We start from the raw sequence: 14,452 nt of genomic DNA, 5'->3' as shown, positions 1-14,452 counted from the left end.
AATCGGCCGGGGCCGATTATCGGTCTATCCCTAACAATAAGTACTGTGCTGTAGTATTTTATTTATTTATTTTTTTGACATGGCAGCAGCGCTTCAAGACGATATTGCTTCTGGACGACATACAATCAGATAATGACAATTCAAATTGAACCTCAGCATCATCGAAGGTCATAAAGCTGTCCTAAAACCGGCCCAGACGATAAATGCATTTAAAAAAAAAAAAAATCAACCTTAAAAGCTTATGTAGGTAAATATTTCAGAAAAACTAAATAAATAAACAAACAAACAGCATTTTTGCTATACAGTTGACCGTCACGAATAGCAAAAATAGTCGTATAATTGACGGCCATTTAAAAAAAGAAAAAAAAAAGAAAAGAAAGAGGGAATTAGTGAAAAACAAAACAAAAAAACTAGTTTTTTAAAAATATATATTTGTTTTAAATCTAGGGGGAAAACAACAACCTGAATATCCAAATCTGCAGGTGCTGAATTGCAAGTTTGTTTTAAAATTCTTATAATTTATTCTTATTTATTTACTGTATTTATATTTCAGCACCATATAGTGTAGAAACTGCTATATAAGTTCAGTCATTTTTTTAATTATTATTACTTATTTTTATTCTCATAAATTAAATAACACAAAAACAACCTGTTTTCATTTCATTTATGAGAATAATTTTTCAAAGTTAGCTATTTCATTCAATTTCATTAATCATAATATCCTTGCTGAACAATAAGCAGCACTTTGGCAAATAGTGAACAATTTAAAAAAAAAAGTTTCAAGATTCCCAGTTGAAGTTTGCTGTCAAACTAAACAAACTAAACAATGAGTTACACTTTGTGTATTTCAAACAACTAACTTGATAACGCATTTCGCTATTTTTTCACCAATACTATATTTATATCCACCCCTAAAATGTACTATCCATGGCACAATCCAATTCCTGGCCCTCTTCTTGCATAAACATGTGTAATCCTTTTTCTGCTGTAATGCGAATGCTCAGTCGTCGACGTTTTGAGCTCGATTTCCAAGTTGGCGTGTGGCGCATCGCTGCGGAGGCTTTCGGAGGCTTGGGCGGGCATGACAAACGGCGGCGGCGGCGCCGAGCGGGTCATCCCTCACGCAAACATTTACATTCTTGTATCGGCACCGCCACACGGACGCGCCGGTAAACAAGCACAATAGTGTAATGGCCTCTGCATTGCAGTAACGGGACCAATCGCTCTGTGGCCGACATTAGCATGAAGGGAACACGCACACACGCACGGATAGATAGATCGAGTGAGAGAGGAAGGAGGAGGATGATAAGAAGGTAGACTAAAGAGGATACGAGGAGATTTTGAGCGAGGAGGAGATGAAAAGGGAGGCGAGAGATCAGCGAGCCGGCGTTTGCTGGCTTAAGGCTGCCCGAGGACTCGTTAATTTGCGCCAGCAAGACGAGGAGGAAGACAAGCTTCTGTAGGTGTGCTCTTAAAACTGCTGGGTCAAAACTAACCCAAATTGGCTAACACAGCGCTGCGTCCAAAAGGGGCCCGAGCCGATTCGCGTTTTTACCCAGGACAATAGGTCGGACTTTGATCCAACTAGGGCTAAAAAGAACCCATACGGATGAGTTAGTATAGCTATCAAGAAATTGGTTACTCGGTTAGCAATATAGCTGTGGTTAATTAACACATTCACTGCCAGCCCAGCAAAAATGCATCATTTGACGTCTTTTTCCGTCAATGGCAGTGAATGAGTTAATAACTATGATTAACTCATTCACTCCCAGCCATTTTCATAGAAGCAGTCACGTTCGCTCCCGGCTGTTTTACTGCATTTTGACTGATTTTGCAAGGCCCACAGAATATTGTGTTCAATTGCTATAAAAGCATGGAACCTACCAAAAGAAAGATTAAAGTCTCTTCTTTCATCAGGAAAAAAAGTATGTTTCTATCTGTTTCCGTTTTGCAGCAATTAGCATTAGACGAGAGCTAAGTTTCATCAGATTTCGCATATCTATTTAAAATTGAAAGTAATTGAGCTTTTTTTCTACATGGCCCTGGTTGATCTCCTTTACTCTGCTGCCACCTGCTGGCCGTCTGTGTAATAACTGCAATTTCTGCAACCGTTCTTTGCAGTTGAAAGGCTGCATCAAAGCCTTCTGTATGCTCTAGCATACAAAAAAAAAAAAAAAAAAAAAAAAAAGTATAAATACGTCTTTGGGACACTTAGAGCATTAAAAAAACGTATTTATACGTTATTGGGAGTAAATGAGTTAATTAAATGAAATAATTTTATAACCAACATTTTCTGATAAGAAGAGGTCACCATAGGTCACTTGCACGGTATGTTTGGCACAGTTTTTACACTGGATGGCGTTCCTGACGTAACCCACTCGTTTTCCAGGTGGTGGGCTGTCCACCCTGACCGAGATTTAAACTCCGGCCCGGAGTCCAAAGCCAGCTGTGTTCCACCTCAAAAACAGTTAGGGCTAAAAAATAACCTAAAAATAAAAAAATACAAAAAAAAAAAAATGTATTTTTTAAGCTTCTTTGTTTACAACCATACATTGTCAAGCAAAAAGTTTAGTCAAAAATAAATAAATAAATAAATAAATAAATAAATAATAATAATAATGTGAAAAATGGGCAGTGTTGCCACAGTTACAGTACCTTGAAAAAGTAACTGATTACTTGTTTTAAAAGTAACTTAATTACCTTAAGGATTACTTTATTTTAAAAGTAACAAAAGTAGATTACAAGTTACATTTAGCTGATACTGACTCTTCAGCTTGTGCAGTGGAGCTTTAACCGTTAAAACAGGAGGCGATGGTTGGAATCCCACCTCAGACAGATTGCAGTTCAAGTGTTATTTTTATTCATTTATCTATCAACTACAATTAATACTTTCTAATTTTCACATATTTTATCTTTCAATTTACTTCAAAAGCATTCCGCTTTCAGCATTCCCACGCAATTTCTCCAGAAATTGCACTTTGTCTAGTTGGAAGTGCATTTTTAGTTAGTGACGTTTAAGAATAAAGTTTAAGTCCATGTAACAAAAAGGGCTACTTGTGTTTTATTTAATAAATAATTAATAAAGACTAAATAAATAATAAATAAATATTAAATTTGCAGACCTCCTGCAGTCATACAATCTGGTGGGACGTTCTTTTTAAGATTTGAATGCACGCTGTGCACCAATCCTTATGGAGGTTTTTTTTTTGTGCGTACTGTTTTGAAGCTAGATTACACTTTTGTGGATGACGCAACAAACCTCAATATGTTCATCTTTAGCTCACACAAACTCAAAAAAAAACAGTGACTCTATTTCCACCTTGAAAACTTCAAAATCTTGCCTTCCTCCATTGTTTGTTGTATGGTATGGACAGGTAAGTTGTCAACAAACAAGCTGAAGAGATGACATGCTCCTCCAGACACGAATGTCTGATTCCTTGGCTCGGAAAAGTAACACGTTAGATTAGTCGTTACTGGAATTACCAGAGTCACGTAAATTATGTATGTGTGTATACCAACTGAAGACGGCCATTGTGCAAAAAAATAAAAAACAACAAAAAACATAACAACATGACGCCGGACTGTTTGTCGAACACAAAATGGCAGCTGTGTGAAGGTGTTTATTCCGGTAAGCTGATGCACGTCTGTCAGCGTGTCGCTCGTAAGCTGGCGGCCCGACGCTAAGACGGCAGGGGCCGGGCCCGGGATGACGTTTCCAACGGAAGAACGGACGAGGACGACGACGACGGCGGCTTTCAGTTTCGTTTCCTTGTCGTTTGGGATTTGACACCACGCGCATCCCTAGAAAGTGTCCTGCCGATTAGCGCAGGTTGTCTGGCTGAAATTGGGAGGAAAAGCGTAAAGCAGATGAGCTGCTGATCAAGCACCTGAAGCGAATACGTACACTCAAATAGGATTTTTTTTTCTCCTCTTCCAATTTCCTCTTCTGAGGACACTCAGCACATTTTGCAAAAATGGTTTTGAGATCAAACGCACAAAATCCAAACGAGGAGGAGGACTCGGATGCAGGAACAAGTAGTAAAGTACAAAATAACATTTACTCATAAAGTGATCAACACAAGGTGACACTAAACTAAAGGGGTTGAAGATTTGCACACACAAAAACAGACAGGCCTAATTCTACCCACCCTCCACCTTCTGATCAAAGTCAGTAAAAAGGCGCAGTGTCGGATGTTTTGAAAAGATTATCTTGTATGATGATCCTGTAGTGTGGAATGTGCTACTTGAGAGTGATTTTTCCTTTACGAATACGACAATGGCAAAAGCGGGGTACACCCACACCAATAACACTCTAGTTTGAGGATTTTTCACAACCTCCCATTCAAAGTCGGTAAAGGCCCAATGTCGGAGCTGTCTGGAAGATTATCCTGAGCGATTATCCCGTGGTGTGGGGTGTTAAGAGTGATTTAAAAAAATGATTATCCTGAGAGATTATCATGTGGTGTGGGGTTTGTTAAGAGTGATTTTGGGGAAGAAAAAAAGATCATCCTGAGCAATGACCCTATGGTTTGGAGTAGGTTAAAAAAAAGATTATCTTGGTCGACTATCTTGTGATGTGGAATGTGTTGAGTGATTAAAAAAAATATATATATATTATCCTGAGCGATTATCCCGTGGTGTGGGGTGTTAAGAGTGATTTTAAAAAATGATTATCCTGAGAGATTATCCTGTGGCGTAGGGTTTGTTAAGAGTGATTTTTTTTTTTTTGGGGGGGGGGGTCATCCTGCGCAATGACCCTATGGTTTGGGGTAGGTTAAAAAAGATGATATTGGTTGACTATCTTGTGATGCAAAGTGTGTTAAGTGATTAAAAAAAAAAACAACAACAACTGAGTGATTATCCTAAATTAAAAATTAAAAATCATCTTGAGTGATTATCTATTGTGTGGGGTTTGTTAAGAGTGATTTGAGGGAGAAAGAAATCATCCTGAGTGATTATCCTGTGGTGTTGTGTGTTAAGAGTGATTTAAAAAAAAAAAAAAGATTAACCTGAGCGATTATCATGTGGTGTGGGGTTAGTTAAGAGTGATTTTGGGGGGGCGGGGGGACAAATCATCCTGAGCAATTACACTATGGTTTTAGGTTATGTTAAAAAAGATTATCCTGAGCAATTATCCCGTGGTTTGGGGTGTGTTAAGGGTGATTTAAAAAAAAAATAAAATAAAAATAAAACGATTATCCTAAGCAATTACCTTGCTGTTTGGAGTGAGTTAAAAAAGTGAATAGTGATCAGCTATATTGTGGGGTAGGGATTATTAAGAGTTATTAAAAAAAAAAAAAAGATTATCTTGAGTGATTATCCTGTGGTGTGGAGTGTGTCAGACTAAAAAAAGATTATCCCCAATGTATTAAACATAAAACTAAGAGAAATATGCAGGCAATTAAAGAAACCATATAGCTTTTTCTTAGGGATGTTATCTTAGAAATTGTTAACAAAAAATGCAAAACACCATTGATAAGCTAACAGTTAGCATCGATAGTGGTGGTAATTAGAAACAACAGTGCAATAGATTTAATAATCCTCTACAAGTAATAACATTATTTCATCATTTTGGCCGCGTCTTACAGTCACTTACTATAAAGAAGTACTTTTATGTCTGTATTGATGTTTTTCCCCCCACATCTAATGTTACTATAAATCTTAAAATATGTATCTTATTACACCCCTAAACAATCCTATACATGGATTTTTTCCTCCCCCCCATCTTTAAACGATACTCTACATCACATTATTGATATTTTTTGCCCTCCCTAAACGATGCCACATATCACAATATATGGATATGGAAGTGCTCCTAAATTGGGATTGGTGAGTTCTCCGGCTCTTTTCTTGTGCTGTCAGTAGCGCGGCGGATTAGAAGCTACCTCAGCATCGGGAAGGCCTGCTAGATGCTTTTGCGCATCGAACATCAGCTCCTTAAATAAAAAAAAAAAAAAAAAGCTTTTAGCAGCGAGAGCTAAAAGTCGACTTTGCACTTCATTTATGATGACATTTAAGTCGGCTTTGGAGCCGCCGTGTTTTGGAGCAACATGTTTATGCGGCGAGGGTGGGGAGGCAGATATAACACACTGGAGCTTTTTTTTTTTTTTTTTTTTGGTGCGTGATTTATGAGGGGGAAGCGCCGGGACCTCTTTGTACTTTCATGCCGGCGCTTTTATTGAATCAAACCTCAGAAGCTTGCGTCACTTCACACTTGATTTAGTGATCACTTCTCACAAGTTTTTTTTTGTTTTTTTTGCCTGCTGCCTTGATGCCACCGACGTTGTCAAGGTTGAACACGTCGACCCTGAAATTGATTTTTTGTGGCTTTGTTAGACGAGAACCGGAGGAGAGCACTCCACGCATTAAAGGCTTCATTTTGGAAAATATTGTTTTTGTTTTTTGATGGTACACACAGCCAAGAGGAGGCAAGTGGGTGGAACACAGAAAAGGGTCCCTGGCTGTTTGTCAAAAAGCATTATGTCAGTGCCGTGCCTTCAAGGTTTCATTTTAAATGTCAAACATGCTCCCTCATACATATGCGCATGAAGTCACGAGGGCTGATAGAAATGTTGTACTTTGTCATCACTAATTGCTCCGGCGACGTAAAGTGACGGCTGGTGCCCAAATGAGGGAGAGAAATGGAGGCATGTTGGACCTGCTCTTAGGTGTAAAAAACAAAACAAAAAAAAACGATTATCTCGAAGAACATCAATCTCTCCTGGGGTGGATCTTTCATCACGCACGCAAGACGTTTGGTGAAGATGTGACCTTGTGGAGCTGAGTTATGACAGTTTCAAACTCCAAAGTATTAAATTGCCATCGTTTAGCATCTACGTGGTTTCAATTTGGTAGCAGTTTGACACACGTACAACAAAATGGCTGACTTCTTGACTGTTTTCAACATGGCAGTTTTGAGACGTTTATTGTTGGTCTATTCATGATGGACATGCCGACTAAATGTCAAATTGTTGAGTTGAACTGATTTGCAAGCTGATTTTTTTTTTTTCTAATCTGGTTTTGTACGATCAAGCCTGCAGAGCCTAAAAATATGGCTGACGTGTCTCTTTTCGGGCATGGCTTTGAGACTTATTTTGGGGAGGTCCTATTTATGATAGACATGCCTACCAAATTTGAATGTTGCTGGGTGAAACTGAGTGCAGAATTTTAACAAAAATCTGGTTGCGTGCCATCGAGCCAATGAGCCTAAAAATGGCCTTTTCAAACCAAAATGGCTGACTTCCCGTCTGTTTTTTAATGGCTCCGTGAGACTTTTTTTGTAGCCCTACTTATGATAGACACGCCTACCAAATGTCATGTTGTTGACTAAAACTGGTTTTGCGGGATTAATATAGGCAAAAATCTGGTTGGGTACAATCGAAGCCTAAAATGGTGTCATTGAACCAAAATGGCAATCAGTGGTACTTTAACCTTTTTTTTTTTTTTTTTTTTTTTTTTAAATTTATTTATTTATTTTTTGTTAAGGAATGGCCTCTTCAGAGTTTTTTTGCTTGTCTAGTCAAACATGTCAACAAAATTTCATGTTGCTAAGTAAAGCTGGCTTTTAGATCTTAATGGCAACAAAAATCTGGTTGAGTGCAATCAATCTAATTGGACTTTAAATGGCCTCTAGGAAACAAAATGGCTGACTTCCTGTGTCTGTTCAGGCAGAGTTTCTTGAGATATTTTCATTTCAGGGCTGAATTTAAACTAAAATCTGGTTGAGTGCAATCGAGCCAATGACCATACAAATGGCCTTTTCAAACCAAAATGGCTGACTTCTTGTGTTTTTTTTGTTTTTTTTTGTTTTTTAAATGGCTTCTTGAGACTTTTTTTTGTAGGTCTACTTATGATAGACTACCAAATGTCACGTTGAATAAAACTGGTTTTGTGGGTTTAATATGAGCAAAACTCTGATTGAGTTCATCAAGCCAAACTGGGCCTAAAATGGCATCTTTGAAACAAAAAGGCTGACTTACTGTGTTTTGTTTTGTTTGTCCCCAGAAATGGCCTCTTCAGACTTTTTTGCATTGTCTTCTCATGACGAAATCTCATGTTGCTAAGTAAAGCTGGTCTTAAACAAAAATATGGTTGAGTGCAATCAATCTTACTAAAATGGCCTCTAGGAATCAAAATGGCTGATTCCATACTTTTCAGACGTGGATTTTTGAGACTTTTTTTTTTTTTTTTATGTGCCTGCTAAGCCTACCAAATTTGATGTTGTGCGCTAGCTAATCTGTAACTTTGTGTGATTTTCAAGTGGCTTTCTGAAATTATACTTGTTAACATATCAGGACTTTTGTCAAACATAACTCAGTGAACATTCTCCAGATAGTTTTTTATTTTATTTTACAGAGTAGTTTGGAACAACGTGCTCACAATATAAGCAAGAGTGTGTCCTTGTTTGCTTCACAGTGTGTTCTGCTCTTAATTAATCCTCATTCAGATGCAGAGAACGCGTTGAAATGAACAACTGCTGACTGACAACAAGCCAATCATCCTGAATCTGTCAACACACTCATACTGCGCAGCCTATTTGTAGTGCGATTTAGTCGGGTTAAATACAAAAATTAGGTTGTTAGTTTAAAAATGTGTGTATGTTTTGAGGCAGTCGAACACAATGTATAGCTTTAGCCGTGATCATGCTAACAACGGTATAGCATCATTTTTACCTGTGTACAATTACAGCACCAATATTTAAAAATATATGTTTTGTATGTACATAGATTGCTTGCTGTGAGTTTTCATTATAAATGACTGTGGAGCCAACAGAATATCTTATTATGCAGATAATAAACGTACAGTGGCGCACGCAAAGCATGCCTTCAGATTTCAGGGGAATTCAAACAGCTATCTGCTACTGTGGGCATTGACAATTACAATGTGCTTTAATTTTTCTCATTATGCATGTTGTCAGTTGGCTTTCTGCACAGTAATTACTTGGTAATTACTATGTAGTAATTACATGGTAATTACAATGTGCCTTAATTTTTCTTGCAACATCACTTGACTCCTATTGTACAATGAATATACTTTGTCTCTCACAGCTGAAACACTCACTGCCTTTTATTTATTTACACTTTTTGATTATTTCTCCCCTGCCCATCCTTCCAACACTGTGAAATAAAAGTCTAACAAAAAAAAATGAAAAATCTTTATAAACCCGGTGGATCACAAAGTTTTTTTTTCCCCCTCCTTTTGTAGGCCTGGGCTTGTCACAGAGAGCAGCGAGCGTGACGGAGCGACGGTTAACTTCCTTACGCCCGATGTCTCCGCTCACCTCTCTCCAACAAGGGGGCGACTAGAAAGAAAGGCCAACATGAAATCCATTATGCTTAATGCCCCCCAAATCCTCAAAAGCCTCGCAGGACCTAATCTTCATCCCTTTCTCCTACAAATGAGCTCAGACAGCTTTGAGAGTCCACCGTACAAAAAAAAAAAAAAAAAAAAAAAAAAAAAAAAAAAAAATCACCAATGCTAGCTTGTGTTCGAATGACTGTGGTGGTATGGTGCCAAATTCCAGATATAATTTGTCAATATTCTTCCAAAAAAAATGACATGCCACTTTCAGCTAAAGGTTACTGTCAAACTTAGTTAACTAAAAGAGAATTATTGTGTAGAATGTTACCTGAACGCTAACATACAATAGGAAAGTCCATTGGCACGCACGCTAACAGTTAGCATCCGCATAGCGGTGTTGTTACCCTGCGAGGCCCACAATGTAGACAGATTTACCCAGAGCCTGCATATATCAGAGTTAAATAATAATAAAAGGTTGTTGTTTTTTTACAGTCTCCTTTACTAACCCCCCACCATGACTCCATCATCTTCTCACTACTTTCTAAAACACCTCCCTCCCTCTGTAATTATTTCCTCCTTTAATTATTGCTGCCTATTCCACTGTCCTTCCCACTTTGTTACTTATTATTTAATCTTTCTCTCTCACACATACCCGCACAAACGCTCCATCCTTGCTGTTAAATGGGTGCAGTGACCCCATTACGCTGCGTGGCCGGGGAGGAGGAAGAAGAAGGAGAAGGAGAGGGAAGGGGGAAGGAAGAAAGGAGCGGCGGATCGGTGGCGTTCTGTGCGCTTTTCAATGGGATGATTAATGAGCCGCCCCTCCGAGGGGGTGTTATCCCTGCTCCGGACCAGTGGGGACGCCGCTGGGTCACACTCACACACACACGCATACACGAGACGACAGCCTTCAGTTGTGACATTATCATTAACAATGGTGGGGTAATGGGATGGGGAAGGGGTGTTGAATGAGTGCTGACTGCCATAAACAACAGCATGGATGACCGTGATGTGGAATAACTGTTTAGCCAGTAGATTTTCGCTCCAGAGTGCAGACATATTACCTGATATTTTGCCGTTCCAAGTTGGATGTTCTCGCACTTCCAATGAAAAGTGGACTCGATCACCTAAGCACTTGACTCCACGCTAGGCTAGCCGCATTAATCTTAGGTTAGCTTAGCAATTAGCCCCCGTTTGTGAGAAGGATACTAAATTGTCAGAATTATAGTTTATTTGCCTGCCACGGAGGCGATAATTTTGACTTTGGAGCGAGTCGATTAGCTGTAGCAGTAACCAGCCGAAGCTCGTTGCTAGCTAGCTGGTGCGGCGTAAGTAGAACCAAGTTGTGCTTCAACTGGAGCTGCAGCTATCAAATATTTTGGTGTTCAGATATCCTACTAAAAAAAAAATAATAGATGTTCTCCATTTAAATACAGTTCTAGCCAGGTTTCTATCAAAAGTGGACTCGATCACGCAAGCACTTGATTCCCGTGTTCATCATACTAACTGTGTTAATCTTAGGTTAGTTTAGCAGTTAGCAAAACTTCTACCTTTGTGAGAAGGATAAATATTTTGGTATTTGAATATCCTACTGGGAAAAAAAGTACAATAAAAAGTGTTTGTATACAAATAAACATAATATTTAGTATTTTTGCTTGACTAAAGTCAAGTCAACTTTATTTATATAGCACTTTCAAACAGCCTGAGCTGTCACAAAGCGCTTTACAGAAACACAACAACACTAACATAACAAAAGATTAACAGCAAGACCAGCTGGCTTTCATGTTTAGGGAATCAACATAACTCACATTTAAACTATGCTTAGCAGCACGCTATTTTCCTCTAGAAACATTCGTAAATGAGATTTTAGGCAAATCTCTCCCCATAGGTTTTTGTCTATGAGACCAAATGACACCAAACCACACTAGCAATTTTGCCGGCTAAAACGGCACATATGAGTATGCCTGGTTCGTTACAAAGTCTTAGCAGGAACAGAAGCTATATCAGGTTGTCAGCATCAAAGTGAGTCATTTTCATCTATTGAACTGCCTTTTTTTTTTAAGCAATCCGATATATAGAGCACTTGCTTAGCAGCTAGCTGGTAGCCGCTAACACTGGATCTGCCGTCAAATGCCGAGAATAAAGTTTGATCAGCCATTTGTGTCTTACTGTGTCATACAGTAAGATATATTGTTATTTAATTGTTCGATTATTATTAGTATTTTTTTTTTTTTTTTTTTTTTTTAAAAGGCCTAATATCAGCCCAAATCATCGGCCAACTAATTCGGAATATTAGCACCCCGCCCACACAGGCGTCTATTCCGTCTCAGTGATTATTTTTACCCTTTCCCTCTTTGGCTGTAACTATAGTAACGAACTGTGATGACATCACAGAACAGTAAAAAGCCAAAGAAAAAGCATCATGTGAATTTCAAGGCATATTTTTTTTCCCCCTGAAGTGTTTGGTAAAAGCCATGATTACCATATCCAGCTCTATGTTGTTTCCTTGCCTGATAAAACAACCAAATTCACCTCTTCTGCATGTAAAACAGAAGAAATATTGCGAGCAATCGCGGTTGTGTGGAGCGTCCTCTGCATTCATTAGAATTGACTGCCCAAAGCACCTGAGCTAATTAGCGAGAAAGTCATCGTTTCCACACACATTCCGATTAGAGCGTCGGCTGAATGAGTTGTGCCCCAGCGTGTTTGAAAGAGTCTCATTTGTATTTTGCTCAGTCGGCGTGTCACACTGCAGGAAAATGTCTTTTTGACACCTCGTGTGTCCCGCCCGGCGTGCAAACAGCTCCGCTTGTGGTTGCATGCCGCTGTGTCGCATTCTGTTTTTGTCTCAATGAAACTCCTTAACCCAATTTCACATCACTCCTTGGCAACAAGATGCCACTAAAATGGTGGTAAAGCACTACTTTTGCCTCTATGAATACCTCACTTTAACATAGTTGCTTGATATTAAGATACCGCAATATGGCGGCAAGGTACCATTTTCGTCTCCATGAAACTCCTCAACCCACTTCCATACATTATGAGAACTATTTTTTTGTCTAAATGAAACTGGCAGCAAAGCTCGAATTTTGTCTACTTGAAACTCCTTGTCTCATTTCAACATAGTTCTTTAACATTCAAGATGCCACAAGATGGTGGCAAAGAAGTTTTATTGTCTAAATGAAACTCCTTCACCTCACTTCAACAAAGCTCCTTGACCCCGAGATGCCATAATAAGGCGGCAAAGCACGGTTTTTGTCTAAATGAAACTCTTCAACTCACTTCAACATAGTTATCTAACATCAAGATGCCACAAGATGGCGGCAAAGAACTGATTTGTCTCATTGAAACTCCTCGACCGACTTCAAATCAAACACTTTTAACATGTATATTAAAACAATGTTGACTTCAGCTTGGTTCTATTTAAATAATTCTTAGCCTTAGCTATGGAGGACCAAAACTGCCAAAATTAAAAATAAATAAATGACTAAAAAAAATTAATAAATAAGTAAAAGTGCAAATAAAAATTGATATAAAAATATAATATAAAAATAAATACAAAAAATAAATATAAATTGAAATAAAAACTACACAAAATAAATATAAATGGAAATAAAATAAATGTGTAAATAAATAAATACTCTTGGTCCTCCATATTAGCTTCACAGAACTCATCAAAATGCTGTGTGGTGAAGCCACAATTTTTGACTGTTTTTTTGTTAGCATTTTGACTTCTTTACTTTTGTGTTTATTTTTACATTTATTAATGTATTTCTTATTAGATTGTTAGGCTTTAATATAGTTCTATTTTATTTATCATCATCATCATCATCATTATTATTATTAAATGCATTTTTTAGCTAATGTATTTATTTACCTGCGATTGGCTGGCAACCAGTCCAGGGTGTCCGCCTACTGCCCAAAGCCAGCTGAGATAGGCTCCAGCACTCCCCGCGACCCTTGTGAGGAATAAGCGGTCTAGAAAATGGCTGTATGTATGTATTTATGTACGCCACTCTGTCGAAGTCATCCACATAAAACAAAAGCTATTTATTTCCTTTCCTGGTACAGAACGGCCTTGCGTCACTCCCCTTACCTTCTTTTTGAAGTTGATTCCAGCCGTGGAAGAAGAACAAAAAAAAAAAACAAGCTCCTGTTTACATACCCTTTTGCTTTTTCTCTTTAAAAGACCGGGGCCTGTTTCCTTGGCGCATGTTGTGTAAAAAGCCTCGTTTTCATTTATCTGCCCACGCTTGTTTTGGCAGCACTTCATGAAGCAGTTGACCCGTGACGCCATGCGGCCTCATCTGCATTCAGAGCCATTAGCTCTTGTAAAAGGACGACGCCGGCGCGAGTGTCACGGGTGAACAGGCGGACGTGTTGCACTTTGATTTGTTACAGCTATGCTGGTAAATGAGCTGTTTTTTCCCCACAATATTTTAATTACATTTCTAGCGGACCGCATGCGGGACAGTTGCTCTGTTTAGAACAAGAATTTTACGCCGATTTACGACGTATATCGTTTAGACAACTGAGGTCCTTGAGATTTAAATAATGCCCAACATTTTAAGATACAATCATATCTGCAGGCTCAGCGAGCACTTACAACAACATACAACAAAAATGTGCAACTCACCGTTTCAGATTCCTACATTTCCAATAAGTCAAGCCCCATCAACAGTTGTCCTCATTACGTCGACATTGGTCCAGTAAAAGTATTCCAGTAAAACTGTAGTCCAAACTTCTAGAAATTTCCATCAGATATGCAAAATATCCACACTCCAGTTAGCTTCAGTTAGCATGTATGGATTAGCCTCTCTGACGGAGCAAAATAAACTTAAAAGGTAGCAGGTTGATTAACACCAGCTCACCTGATCCAATTAAAAAAAAAAAAAAAAAAAAGTTTTCCCTGTCACGAGGCCCACAAAAGCCAATGAACAGCATGCACTGAAAAAAGTTCCTCCCTCGATACGTTCCGGCTTGAGCCAGTCACAGCGAAGCTACTTGGTGATTGATGTATTGAAAAGCCAATCAAACGCTGCAAACGTGATTAAACTGGTTGCCATGGAGATTTTTTTTTTTTGAAAGCCAAAAAAGCGTTGTGTGTCGTCAATACAGTAATGTCACAAAACATCAGATTTCTTTGATGTTT

General features: G+C 38.5%; 1 long non-coding RNA gene across 1 annotated transcript in view; it reads right to left on the bottom strand.

Annotated features, from left to right (window-relative positions):
• The window catches only part of LOC144031991 (uncharacterized), a 41,717-nt gene extending 27,586 nt beyond the window's left edge, over positions 1–14,131 (bottom strand). The window contains exon 1 of the long non-coding RNA XR_013287646.1: positions 13,937–14,131. This is a non-coding gene — a long non-coding RNA (uncharacterized LOC144031991). The remainder of the gene's footprint in view (positions 1–13,936) is intronic.
• Between the last annotated feature and the right edge of the window lie 321 nt (positions 14,132–14,452).

This window comes from Festucalex cinctus, chromosome 12, assembly GCF_051991245.1.
Source record: "Festucalex cinctus isolate MCC-2025b chromosome 12, RoL_Fcin_1.0, whole genome shotgun sequence".
Classification (NCBI taxonomy): domain Eukaryota; kingdom Metazoa; phylum Chordata; class Actinopteri; order Syngnathiformes; family Syngnathidae; genus Festucalex; species Festucalex cinctus.
The sequence above is the reverse complement of the archived record's forward strand: the minus strand, read 5'-3'. Positions and strand labels throughout refer to the sequence as shown.